A 12906-nucleotide genomic window follows, 5' to 3' on the forward strand; every position below is an offset into this window, starting at 1 on the left:
TTGATTAAGAAACTACCATGTAAACAGCAATTTTTAATTACCTTAACATGATTAAAGTCATTACTGGAAGTAAGCACTAATCGAATTAAGACATGTCGAGTACTCCTGTTTTAGTCGCATTATCAACGTGTATTACAGACATGTAAACACCTGAATCACATTATTAACGTCATGTGAGTTTTCACCGCATTTTGCGACAGGACACGTACACACATGGCAGTGCTCAACATTTTACGGCGAACAAGAGAGCACGGCTGCGTCCCAATCTGCATACTTGCCTACTATAGGCCTGTAGTGGGGAAAATACATCTATCTCGGCTACTATATAGACGCTAAGTGCACGGTTTGGGATGCAGCTCACGGCTTCAAGCAGTTGTCTATTTGCACATACAGCATGACAAAAAAATAACTGCGCTTAAAGCGTTCATAAAAAAATTAAATAAAAACACCCAAAACTGTATACTATACCATAACGAAGACGAACTGTATGTTGATATGTGAAATTCTGGAGGGACGTCGGACGGCGTGGCGCGACGCATGTAAACACCTTATTCACGTTATTATCTTACTCAGAGTAAGGTCAATAATTAGATTACTGCTGTCCATGTAAACATAGTCAGTGTTGCGCAGCAGTAGTGTAGTAAAACTGAGAGTTGAATTACTTCACAAACAGTGATGGTAACACCTCATTGCTGAGAAATATAATGTAACTTTTTACCAGCAAAGTTATTTTTTTTGTTGCAGACAAAGTTGCAGACAGCGCCGGCAAGAAGTGTCTGTGTGTACGAATGTGTGTTCACGAATGTCTCTGTATGCTCGAGTGTATGTGCGTGTGTGTGTGTGTTTGTGTGTGCATGTAGGCTGCGCGTTGATTTAGAAATGCTCACAGTGATCAAACTGACTGGAACTACCTGTGCAATAAACGGTTATAATGCACACCTTCCGGCCAATCAGAATCCAATATTCACACTGACCATGGTATAAACGTAATTAATGCTTAGGATTCATAATAAGCTTACGATATGCATTGCTTTCTTCCAATGTTCATAGAAACCTCTTCACGGCTAAAGCTGCAGAGATGGAGGTTGAGGGGACCATGAAGAGGTGGCTCCAGCTGGCATCAGATCGAGAGTGCGGGCGCAAGAGAAGACTTTTGAAAACTTTTGCAAAAAGAAGGTATTTAGAGTGTTTTAACTGTGGACTCTTTGTTAATTTGTTAAAATGTACATATTGTAGTCTATTTTTGATTGTTTATAAAAGTCCTTGCTGTTTTTAAATGGTTGAATTTGTGTGTGTGTGTGTGTGTGTGTGTTGGTAGCTGGGTGGGTATACAGTTGCGGTCAGAAGTTTACATACCACTTGCAGTATCTACAAAATCTTAATACTCTTTACAAAATAAGATTGATCATAAAAATCCTAAGTTTCTAATTTAGTACCGCCATGAATAAGCTATTTCACATAATTCAATTCAATTCAATTCGATTTTATTTGTATAGCGCTTTTTACAATAGACATTGTCTCAAAGCAGCTTTACAGAAATATCAACATGGTATACAGATATTAAAGGAGTGAATTTATCCCAACTGAGCAAGACACTGAGTGGCGACGGTGGCAAGGAAAAACTCCCTAAGATGTTTTAAGAGGAAGAAACCTTGAGAGGAACCCGACTCAGAAGGAACCCATCCTCATCTGGGTAACAACAGATATTGTGAAAGAGTTCATTATGGATTTATATGAAGTCTGTATGGCGTTAGGAGCAGCCGTAGTCCCAGCAGTCTGGAATTAAAGAAGATTTGAGGTCCATCCAGAGGCAGAAAGGATCTGGATCTCTAGTATCTCCATTAATTCGTGTGGGGCTCAGCGAAAGGAGAGAGGGAGAAAAAAGATAATTATGACTGCGAAGTAGTAGAACAGAATCTAGTCAGGGTAGGCTTGAGTAAACAAATACGTTTTAAGCTTAGACTTAAACACTGAGACTGTGTCTGAGTCCCGAACACTAATAGGAAGACTGTTCCATAACTGTGGGGCTCTATAAGAGAAAGCTCTTCCCCCTGCTGTAGCCTTCACTATTCGAGGTACCGTCAGATAGCCTGCATCTTTTGATCCAAGTAGGCGTGGCGGATCATATAAAACCAAAAGGTCGCTTAGATATTGTGGCGCGAGACCATTTAGTGCTTTATAGGTTAATAAGAGTATTTTATAATTAATGCGAGATTTTACTGGGAGCCAATGCAGTATTGATAATATCGGTGTGATATGGTCGTATCTTCTAGTTCTAGTTAGGACTCTAGCAGCTGCATTCTGGACTAATTGGAGCTTATTTATATTCCTACTGGAACATCCAGACAGTATGGCAGTATGGCATAACAGATGTTTACATATAGTCCACAAGATAATAGCTGAATTAATCAAAATTACCCCATTCAAAAGTTTACACACGTTTGATTCTTAATATTGTGTGACGTTACCTGAATGATCCACGACTCTTTTTATGTGTTATGATAGTTGTTCATGAGTCCCTTGTTTGTCCTGAGCAGTTAAACTGCCCACTGTTCTTCAGAAAAATCCTCCAGGTCCTTCACATACTTTGCTTTTCCTGCATATTTTAGCCCTTTCCAGTAGCGGTTATATGATGTTCCGATCCATCTTTTCACACTGAGGACAACCGAGGGACTCGTACACGACTATTCCAAAAGGTGCAAACATTCACTGATGCTCAAGAAGGTAACAGCATGCATTAAGAGCCTGGCTGTAAACGTTGTAAACAGAATGATCATGTAAATTTTTTTGTCTTCTGGGATACTTCTTCTATGCTGTATTAACCATCTTTCTGTAATAAACCTTTTTCACCTCAGAGGACGAGTCTGCAAGTGTTGTCTAATTTCACAACTAATCACAACTCAGTTTTTACATTTTTTTATTTTATTTTTAAGAAAATAATTAAAATTCAATAACCTTTTGACTGTATGAGGTACCCGTAAATGAGAAAAAACATAGTACTACTTTCATAAAATGTCATGTGCAGCTTGATGGTAATTATAGTAATGTATAGTAATTCTGAGTCTTGAACAGTAAACTCTCAAGTGTCATTGTCATGTCACAGCAAACCAGCGAGTCCGTTTCCCAGAATGCACCTCAGACTACAAACATGGCAAACACAAACTACAACTCCAAACCAACACACCGACATTGTTAACAGAATACTAATCAGACAAACCTGTTACCAATGAACCTACTACATTAGAGAAGGAAATACTGGATGTGAAGTGCAGTAGTGCTAGTGTGTGTGAATAGACTGTCGGTTTAGATACTGACCCTGAACACTACTAACATGCAGTGCTTTCTTGGGGTGGTGATGAAGTTGGAGTTGAACCGGTAAGAAAGATATTAGAGAGAGGCTTCTTTACACTCCTGAGGATGTTCAATTAGAACCTGCACCAAACTCACCTGATTCAAGTCATCAGCTAATTAAGCGGCCTGCACGAGCTGAGGTGGGTGCTTTAGAGCAGATAAAACACCAAATGTGTTAGATAAGAGTTCAGAGCCTGTGTTCTAGACACATGATTTAGAGTGGAGACTTAGGCTTAGACCTTAGGCTTTGGAGTTATTCTGATTATAGGTTTCAGTGAGGAAGTGACTGAAGTTAAGGAGAGGAACTGTAAATAAAGTTATAGTCTTTCTGAGTAAACAGAATAAGGCTATATTATTGTTACCGGAGGGAAAAAAAAAGAAACTCATAGTAGCGCTGATGAAATACATATACATGACAAAAACTGCTAGGAAAAAGAACTCAGAACATTTGCTTAACCTAATACGTTTTTTTTTTCCATCTGCACATAATTATTTTAGCAGTTGCTTTTGCAATAAAAAGACTTAAAGTCGAGGGTCCCTGTAAGTATCTATGGAGAGAGAGAGAGGAGTAGTGAACCATTGACATCATGTACAGCGTTAGCATGAAGGTGTGATTGACAGTTTTTAGAAATCACTTCCTAATCCTATGCTAAGATGAATACTACTAGGCTACTACTCTAGTAATAATAATAACAATAAGGAGAAGAAGAAGAAAGATAGATTAAAGGGTGAGGAGTAAAATCAGTATAAAGTGGGGCTGTTTTGTCTTCAGCAATAATATCTAGTGCTAATAAATAATTTGTCAACTACATTGTATATATCTAGTGCCTGGTAATCAACCTCCTCACCTGGTGAGAGGACAGTCCACTCATCCTGACATTTCACACAGTATGAATAATAATGATAACAAAAGGAAGTAAAGCTAAATGAATGTTTTAACTGAGAGTAATACTTTGTACCCATATTTCCAATTGTATAGTAAATTGCACACAGTTTTTGCTTGTTACGTTTAGACCCGAGGGGATTGCAAACTTCAAAAGCACCATCGTCATTGCACCATCGCAAATGCTGAGGATCATCAGCCTTGGTCCGTTGTAATACAGTGTCTTTATGCTTTTGGTAAATATGACATCTAAAGGACTCATACTTTGAAAAGGTCCTCTGACAGTCATTAAGACCACAAGTTATTGAAAAATTTGCCTCGTGCATGAATGAGACCAATGTGCTGGATTAATTTGACAATCGTTCTCCGAGAGCATTTAGGACAACAGAATAGACGAGGCATTTTTGGCAGATATTACTGTAAGAGGTTGATTACTCTGGTAACTGGAGTAGGTAGAGGCTTGTCACCATCCACAGTAAGTTTCAAAACATATTGCTGAAGAAAAATCAGAGTGTTCTTCAAATGAGATGGATATGTTGAATTGAAGACAAAATAAGCACAAAATGAAGCAAGAGCCCTTTCATCCACACCGCTAGCCCAGAAGATCTCTATACCATCGACTTTGATGACTGCAGTGACTCTTCTTGTAAACACAGTTTTGCAGTCAGTGACTTCTGGTACTTGCAGCGGTAACAGCAGACTTTCTATGCCAGCGACCCGCCTTCGAGCCTCAGCTTCATTAACTGTTTTTTAAAGGATTGGGTTTTTTTCACTGTAGAAGTTCACTACAACTGTAGAAGTTGTAGAATAAATTCCCCATGAACAACACTGACTGGAGCACATGCCAATTAAGTTGATGGACTATTAGCAAGTTATTGTCATGCATCCATATAAATCCAACAATTATGTTTTTCACTATTTAGCTGTCTTTTTACTTTAAGGATCTAATAAACTGCATATATGACATGATTTTATTTACAAGTATCATGTTTGTGATTTTAGGTTATTCGTCAAATAGTACAGCTTCTGACCATTAAATCAAAACAGACTTGTGATTTGATGACATAATGCTTATTTATTTAGAAACAGAAGTACCTAAATACAAACATGCTAAATACTTTATATTTTTATATATAAATAACCAGGTGAAAAAGTAGACAACCTTCCAATTGTGAAACTGGTTATTAAAGCCCTTAATTAAGGGTATTGTCCATGCAGTGTGCACAGATGTCCTTCTCATCTAGGGATAAAATGTTCCGCTGGCCCTTTAAAAAGCAGGAATGTGAGTTCCCGTTCTGCCCAGGAGTATCGCGAGAGTTCACCTGCGAGCAGCGCGATTTACAACGCGATGCAGGTGCTTCTTATGAAGTGTGAGAACCGGGAAGTTCTTGTGCATGAAGCAAGACTTTAAGTTTAAAGTCACAGTGGAGCCACTGAGCAGTGAGACTAAGTATACTCGTCAGGCTTACATCTGAAGACCAAACATCTGTGGTGAAGTTCATCGCGGAGTGGTTATGAAGAAGCTCGTGAATATGATCCGTCATACGGTTGTATAACTCCGGTAAGCAGACGAATGTGAAATAACGCCGACTCGGTAAAGTGTAGCGAGACTCAAGGTGTTTTACCAGTCGCTGAAATCCCATGTCCTTCACTACAGAGCATGGTTGATCATCAAGCGCCATAAACGCCAATACTTTCTGAGTAATTTCTAGAGTTTTTGTGCTGTCGGATTATCAGATATTTTTAAATTATGGATAGATGAAAAATAGCCTTTCGGTATCGGCCGATACATCGGTGCATCTCTAGTTAAAACCAAGAATATAATGGGTAATTGCATATTTCATTTTAATTGACCCCCCCCCCCCTTTTTTTTTTTTTTTTTTTTACTGAAGCAGCCTTATATGGTCTTGCATGTGTACAAATATTATATTTGTATGTGTATGTTGTATTTCCTACTGTCGATAAGGAAAGGGAAAAGGAGACAGACTTATATTCTTGGTTGTACAAAACCACGCTGTAACTTCAATTCAGTTCCATTTTATTTGTATAGCGTTTTTTAACAATAGACGTTGCCTCAAAGCAGCTTTACAGAAACATATAAACACGGGATACAGATTTTAAATGTGCGACAGTCAACACTGGAACCAGCACCAGACAGGTCATTACAAAATTATGGATGGATGGAATGTTAGAAAAAGAGCAGTAAAAAAGTCAATGTAATGCTCACTTCATTTGGAAGTCATTTAGGAGAAAATGATCTTGGTGCTGCAGTGCAAGATGAGGAGATAACTTCATCTAATATCCAAAGTGTTGCTGGTGGCACATATCATTATTTTGGTATTCTTAAAGCTTTGTCCAAAACCATGGAAAGAATCTGGTCTATTGTTCTAGAGAAGTATGAATTCGAACTTCAACTGAACATGGATGTCTTACCACTGTTTAAAAGTTCGTCTCTGTAGTTTTTGCCCATTATAGGGTTACTGCAGGGTTATACTAAGAAACCAGTTGTCATTGCTCTGTTCTGTGGTAAATCAAAGCCAACATCACAAACTGATGAATTTGAAAGATCTAGTCAGTGAACTGCAAGGGTTAAGCAAGGGATTTGCCATAAATGGGAAGCAATTTTTCCTAAATGTCACATCTATCCTGTGTGATGCTCCAGCTAGAGCTTTTATAAAGGGAATTAAATCACATACTGGTTATTCAGGTTGTGACAAGTGCATCCAGTCTGGTGTGTACATCAACCATAGAATGACCTTTCCTGAGATCAACAGCCAACGTAGGACTGATGAGTCTTTTATCAACATGTCTGATGAAGACCATCATACTGAAACATCTCTTTTAAAAGCTGCAGGAATTGGCATGGTATCATGCTTTCCACATGATTACATGCACCTTGTATGTCTTGGTGTTATGTGAAAACTGCTGGACTTATGGCTTGCTTCAGGGCCTTTATGTTGTCATTTGTCTGCTCACCAAAGTGTTATAATCTCAGACACACTTGTTAGCTTGAGACGTTATATTCCTGAGGACTTTGCTAGGAAACCCAGGCAATTCTCAGAAAGACTGAGGTGGAAAGCAACAAAATTGCGACAGTTTCTGTTATACACAAGTCCAGTGGTTCTTCTTGATGTGCTGTCAGAACCAATGTACAGCAATTTTAATTATCTGTTGCTATCTTTATACTCTCCAATCCACTCTTTGTATAATTCTTAATGACTTTGCTCACAGTTTGCTAGTGTCATTTGTAAAGCATTTTAGTGAGTTGTATGGTCCTGAATTTGTTAGCTACAATGTACATGGGCTAACCCATCTTTCTGAGGATGTCAAAAAACATGGAAGCCTTGACTTCTTGTCTGGGTTTCTGTTTGAAAACTTCCTGGGATAAATAAAAATTTTTTTTTGAGAACTCCACACCATCTCCTATAACAGGTTATACGGAGACTTTCAGAAATGGACTGTTTCATGGTAATTGCTGGACATTTGGATATGAAAATTGTCTTGAAAAACAACATGAAAATGGCCCAATTCCACCGGATTTTAATAAAGTTGATCAGTTCCAGGAGGTTGTTCTAGGTAGCACTAGAGTTCATCTATCATGTATGGGAGAAAACTGTAGGAATTGGAGGCTGCTTTGGTGTAGTAATGAATATTCTTCAATGTCAGGAGAAAGTAAAGTGCTTAAAACACTTATCTAAATGAAAAGCTTACAGCAACTAGTAGTCCCATTCAGTCTCCCAACCAAGAACTAACCAGGCCCAACTTTGCTTTGCTTCTGAGATCAGGCTTTGTCAGAGTGGTATGGCTTTAAGCAACAGATGCCACCTAATGGGGCCTATTTAAATAGTATAAGCAAACATCTAACTGACTGACTGACTGATTGACTGATTGATTTATTGATTGATTTTCCTTCATTTCTACACAATCAGTCTGACTGTGAATTGGTGGAGTCCATGCACTTCTTCAAATAAGACAGGGTGCTCACTCACACCTGATTGTCATCCCGTTGATTGAAAACACCTGACCCTAATTTCCCCTTCAGACTAACTGCTCATGCAGACGCCAACAGTGTCTGCACCATGCACGCTTCCTTTACAGAATGCGCTCAAGCAAGGTCTTTACAAGAAAAATAGGGTCCAAACCCACATGGGCTGTGCACAGCGGATTGGCAGTTCATCACCTTAACCTCTTGCTGACATAGCTCACGCGTATGAAATTACATCCCGGTGTGCGGAGCAAAAAAGAGATTTCGGTGCAGGTTCTTTGCCCCTGTCGTCTGGACTGCGGAATGCGTTCTGCGTTGACGGACCTCCAGAGACGCAAGAGCCTTACAGCAGCTGTGGCCAAAAAGCATTGAAATACAGCTCACGGTCGCGAAACACGTAGCCACAGTGTTAGCTCTTCACATTTCTCCACCCTCTCTAGTGCCAGCTCAGGGACCTGTACAAAGCTTCCCGGTTGTAGGCCTTGTAGGTGTGAGACAGACTGCAACAAAGCCAGACATTGCTGGAAAGAGGAGGCAAAGTGAGAAGCTTGCGACGAGGATGGGATTCGAACCCACGCGTGCAGAGCACAACGGATTAGCAGTCCATCGCCTTAACCTCTCGGCCACCTCAAATAGATTTTATTCAAGTCTTGAGGTATGAGCTGTGCCGTCATATAAACTGAAGGGTGACGATGCGGCGAGACGGCCCAAAGGTCTCACAGAACGGGACAACTCCATAGTCGAGCCGTCGCAATGCAATCCAATCCTTGGGCGGCTAGGTACCGACTACCTATGGACTGCCCGTCCCGGCGAGTTAAATTTCTTTGGAAAATGTAACTTTTACCCGTGACCCTGAGTAGGATTACGCGGTATAGAAGATGGATGGATGGAAATGTAACTTTTATCCTTACCTGGATATACACAACGACTGTGGAAAAGGGGGGCAGGAATTGCGACGTTCGTGAGGCAGCATGCTACGTGGTGTATAGCATGAAAGCGTGGGAGAAAAACCTGCGCAAAGCCTTTGGAGACGAGACATCACCCACCGTAAGCTAACGACCGTGGCGGCGGTGGGATTTGAACCCACGCCCCCGAAGAGACTGGCGCCTAAATCCAGCGCCTTGGACCACTCAGCCACGCTACCCGCAGGCCGGCGTGGTGGTAAACCCGTTCGTGGTAAGAAGGTGACCGGGTCATTCCGCCGGACGACAAGAAATCTGGCATGGGCGCGACAAATGGGCTGTTGTGAGACTCAAGTGCCTTTCGCTTAACCAGCTCTGGCGGAGACATCTAACCATTTCCAGCTGAAGACAGAGCTAAGGCGTGGTCTTTTGGACGCGATTCGTCTAGGCTTAAGACCCCATGCTCCACGGTCACATCGGTAGTGTTTGCGGAAGAGCTCTTCTGCCATGACCTTACATCCCACTTACGGTGGTGCTTGAAAGTTTGTGAACCCTTTAGAGCTTTCTATACATCTTCATTACCGGGACCTAAAACATCGTAAGATTTTCACACAAGTATCAAAAGTAGATAAAGAGAACCTAATTACAGAAACCAGACAAAAACACTACAGATGGTCAGTTATTTATTGATGAAAATGATCCAGTATTGCATACCTGTGAGTGGCAAAAGTATGTGAACCTTTGCTTTCAGTATCTGGTGTGACCTTGGTGTGCAGCAACCACTGCAAACAAACGTTTCCGGTAACTGTTGAACAGTCCTGCACGTCAGCTTGGAGGAATTTTAGCCCATCCCTCATTATAGTACAGTTTCATCTCTAGGATGTGGGTGGGTTTCCTCACATGAGCTGCTTGCTTCAGGTCCTTCCGCAGCATTTCTACTGGATCAAGGTCAGGACCTTGACTTGGCCATTCCAAAACATTGACTTTATTCTTCTTTAACCATCCTTTGGTAGAACGACTTGTGTGCTTAGGGTTGTTGTCTTGCTGCGCGGCCCACTTTCTCTTGAGATCCAGTTTACGGACAGATGTGCTGACATTTTCTTTTAGAATTTGCTGGTATGATTCAGAATGCATTGTTCCATCAATGACGGCAAGCCGTCCTGGCCCAGATGCAGCGAAACAGGCCCAAACTGCAACGCTACCACCACCATTTTTCAGAAATGGGATACGGGTCTTATGCTGGAATGCGGTGTTTTCCTTCCCCCAAACATAACCCTTCTCATTTAAACCAAAAAGTTCTAGTTTGGTCTCACCTGTCCACAAAACGTTTTTTCGAGTAGCCTTGTGTCTTGTCCATGTGATCTTTAGCAAACTGCATGCAGGAAGCAATGTTCTTTATGGAAAGCAGTGGCTTTCTCCTTGCCATCCTGCCATGCACACCACTGTTGTTCAGTGTACTCATTATGGTGGACTCAGGAACATTGACATTTGCCTACGCGAGAGAGGCCTTTAGTGGCTTAGAAGTTACCCTGGGATCCGTTGTGACCTCGTGGACAATTACATGTCTTGCTCTTGGAGTGATCTTTGTTGGCTGACCACGCCTGGGGAGGGTAACCATGCTCGTGAATTTCCTTCATTTGTACACGATCTGTCTGACTGTGGATTGGTGGAGTCCAGGCGCTTTAGAGATACTTTTTCATCAACTTTTGCATTTTAATGTAAACAATCATATTTCGTAATATTTTGGGTCAGAAACATTTCATAGTACCATAATATGTCCAAATATGTGAAAAGATTCAAATTGGAGTAGATCGGGCAACTGATTATATGAGTTTGTTAGAAAAACCACTTTCCTTTGCTCCTAGCGCCTTCTCGTTCGCTGTATAGCGTTTTGAGCGGATAAAGAGCACAAGTGTGTAAGGGGACACAGGATGAATGCAAACTAGTTTTGTTATTGTACTTTTGATGAAAACTGACTTTCTAGACATAAAATGTCACTTTTTTCACCTTATCATACTTTTTCATCAACTTTTGCATTTTAATGTAAACAATCATATTTCGTAATATTTTGGGTCAGAAACATTTCATAGTACTATATTATGTCTAACTAACTTGAGACGTGAACTGATCAAATGTGACGTGACAAAAGAAGAACGACTCGGATCGGGAGGTGAACTAACAGACTGCTAATGCTAAGCAATTAATCAATCATTTCTGTTTCTCATAATTCGGCCTCGGTTGCATTAGCCTATAGTTTATTTTTTATTCCAAATGTGATCAATGTTTGCGTAAGTACTAGAGGTGTTGGGGAGTTTAACATGTAACATTTTAACTTTATTCTGCTGAAATGAACGAAATGATGCAAAAAAGAGTCGTTCATTTTGCTGAACGAGATTCAAAGATCCGAGTCAGTAAAATGATCCGAACTGTCTTGTGTTAAGTATGCAAGTCTTTGAACGTAATTTATTTATTTATATATATATATATATATATATATATATATATATAATAACCTCTCATTTTCTGATGCTCCTGCTTCCACTGTAATGCTCCCTGATTAGCTTTGCTTACAATATCAATATGTATATGAACCGCTGGCCATGAAATTTCTCAAGAGATTTGGTGAGAATCTATTACTCTGGTCCTGATCTTGCTTGTGTACACTGTTTATTACATTTTTGAATGACTTTTCTTTTCCTCATAGAATTACTTTAGGCACTGATAGAACTGTTCTGTAATGACGGAAGATCAGCACAGAATTCACCAGACTTGTGTCGATGGACCTGAGCAAGTTCTTTTATGAGGGTCTTGACAAACACACCTCAAAGCTGCTGTATTTGTACCCCTCGAGGCGCCATGCAGACATCGCAGAAAGGAGTGCCATACTGGAGCGCCTGGATAAAAATGTGAGTAGGTTTATTTCAAGTGTACTTGTTTTGTAAATACTGTGGTCATTTCCTTTCTTGCTATTTCTCTTGTCCTGCATAATTTGAATATAAAACATTTGTACTTTTGAGGCATCAAATCACAGGAAGAGGGTTGCAGTACTGCTGGGGCTGCCACTGTCCATGCGGGAGAATCCATCTCAGTTCTTACAGATCTGTGAGGTAAGTGTCTGTGAGGAAAGTAAGATGTTGGAAGATATTCGGATAATGGAAGTCCACGTATTGATATGGAGTATTGATATCCACGTATTGATGGAGTTTACCTTGTTTTATTTTCATGAGAGATGATGAATTTCAGGACGTGGTACTGTATCTTTTTCCACCTTCTGATATTAATTCATCTTGTGTGATGACTAGTAAAGTTAGGATCGGTTCACTCATGCTGTTCTTAAGTCGCTGCGCTTGTGAGGATGTATGTGTGAAAGCACATTTTAAAGTTTGTCTTTGTTTTTAATACAGCACACAGATTCTGAAGAAGAGTTAATCAAGGGCGTGACTGTTGGAATCAGTACAGTTGTGGATGACGCGATGGACCCTATTCCGTGTGACTGCAGTGATGTAGCCCTTGTAATGGAAGAAGTTGTCGTTCTACGCAATCTTGGTGATGTACCAAATGCATTTGTCAACTTGATGGGATTGCTTTATGCACGTAACATAAACTACCCCACAAACTTCAACACACAATCAGGCTACTTGACGGTACCTCGAATAGTGAAGGCTACATATACACACACAGTACTGTACATATATACACACAGTACTGTACATATATACACACACAGTACTGTACATATATACACACACCGTACTGTACATATATACACACAGTACTGTACATAT

At 40.3% G+C, this 12906-nt stretch overlaps 1 protein-coding gene, 1 long non-coding RNA gene and 1 other non-coding gene across 5 annotated transcripts in view; 1 reads left to right on the forward strand and 2 right to left on the reverse strand.

Annotated features, from left to right (window-relative positions):
• Positions 1-12906, reverse strand: part of LOC128630122 (NACHT, LRR and PYD domains-containing protein 12) — a 462144-nt gene that overhangs the window by 230060 nt on the left and 219178 nt on the right. The gene's annotated exons all lie outside the window — the stretch shown is intronic.
• On the forward strand, positions 5531-12735 carry LOC128630193 (uncharacterized). The gene is made up of 3 exons (XR_008394571.1): positions 5531-5795; positions 11826-12228; positions 12526-12735. It is a non-coding gene; the product is annotated as an uncharacterized LOC128630193 (long non-coding RNA).
• trnal-uag (transfer RNA leucine (anticodon UAG)) lies at positions 9282-9363 on the reverse strand. Its single transcript has one exon. It is a non-coding gene; the product is annotated as a tRNA-Leu (tRNA).

The sequence above is a fragment of the Ictalurus punctatus genome, unplaced genomic scaffold (genome assembly GCF_001660625.3).
Source record: "Ictalurus punctatus breed USDA103 unplaced genomic scaffold, Coco_2.0 Super-Scaffold_100046, whole genome shotgun sequence".
In the NCBI taxonomy this organism is placed as follows: Eukaryota; Metazoa; Chordata; class Actinopteri; order Siluriformes; family Ictaluridae; genus Ictalurus; species Ictalurus punctatus.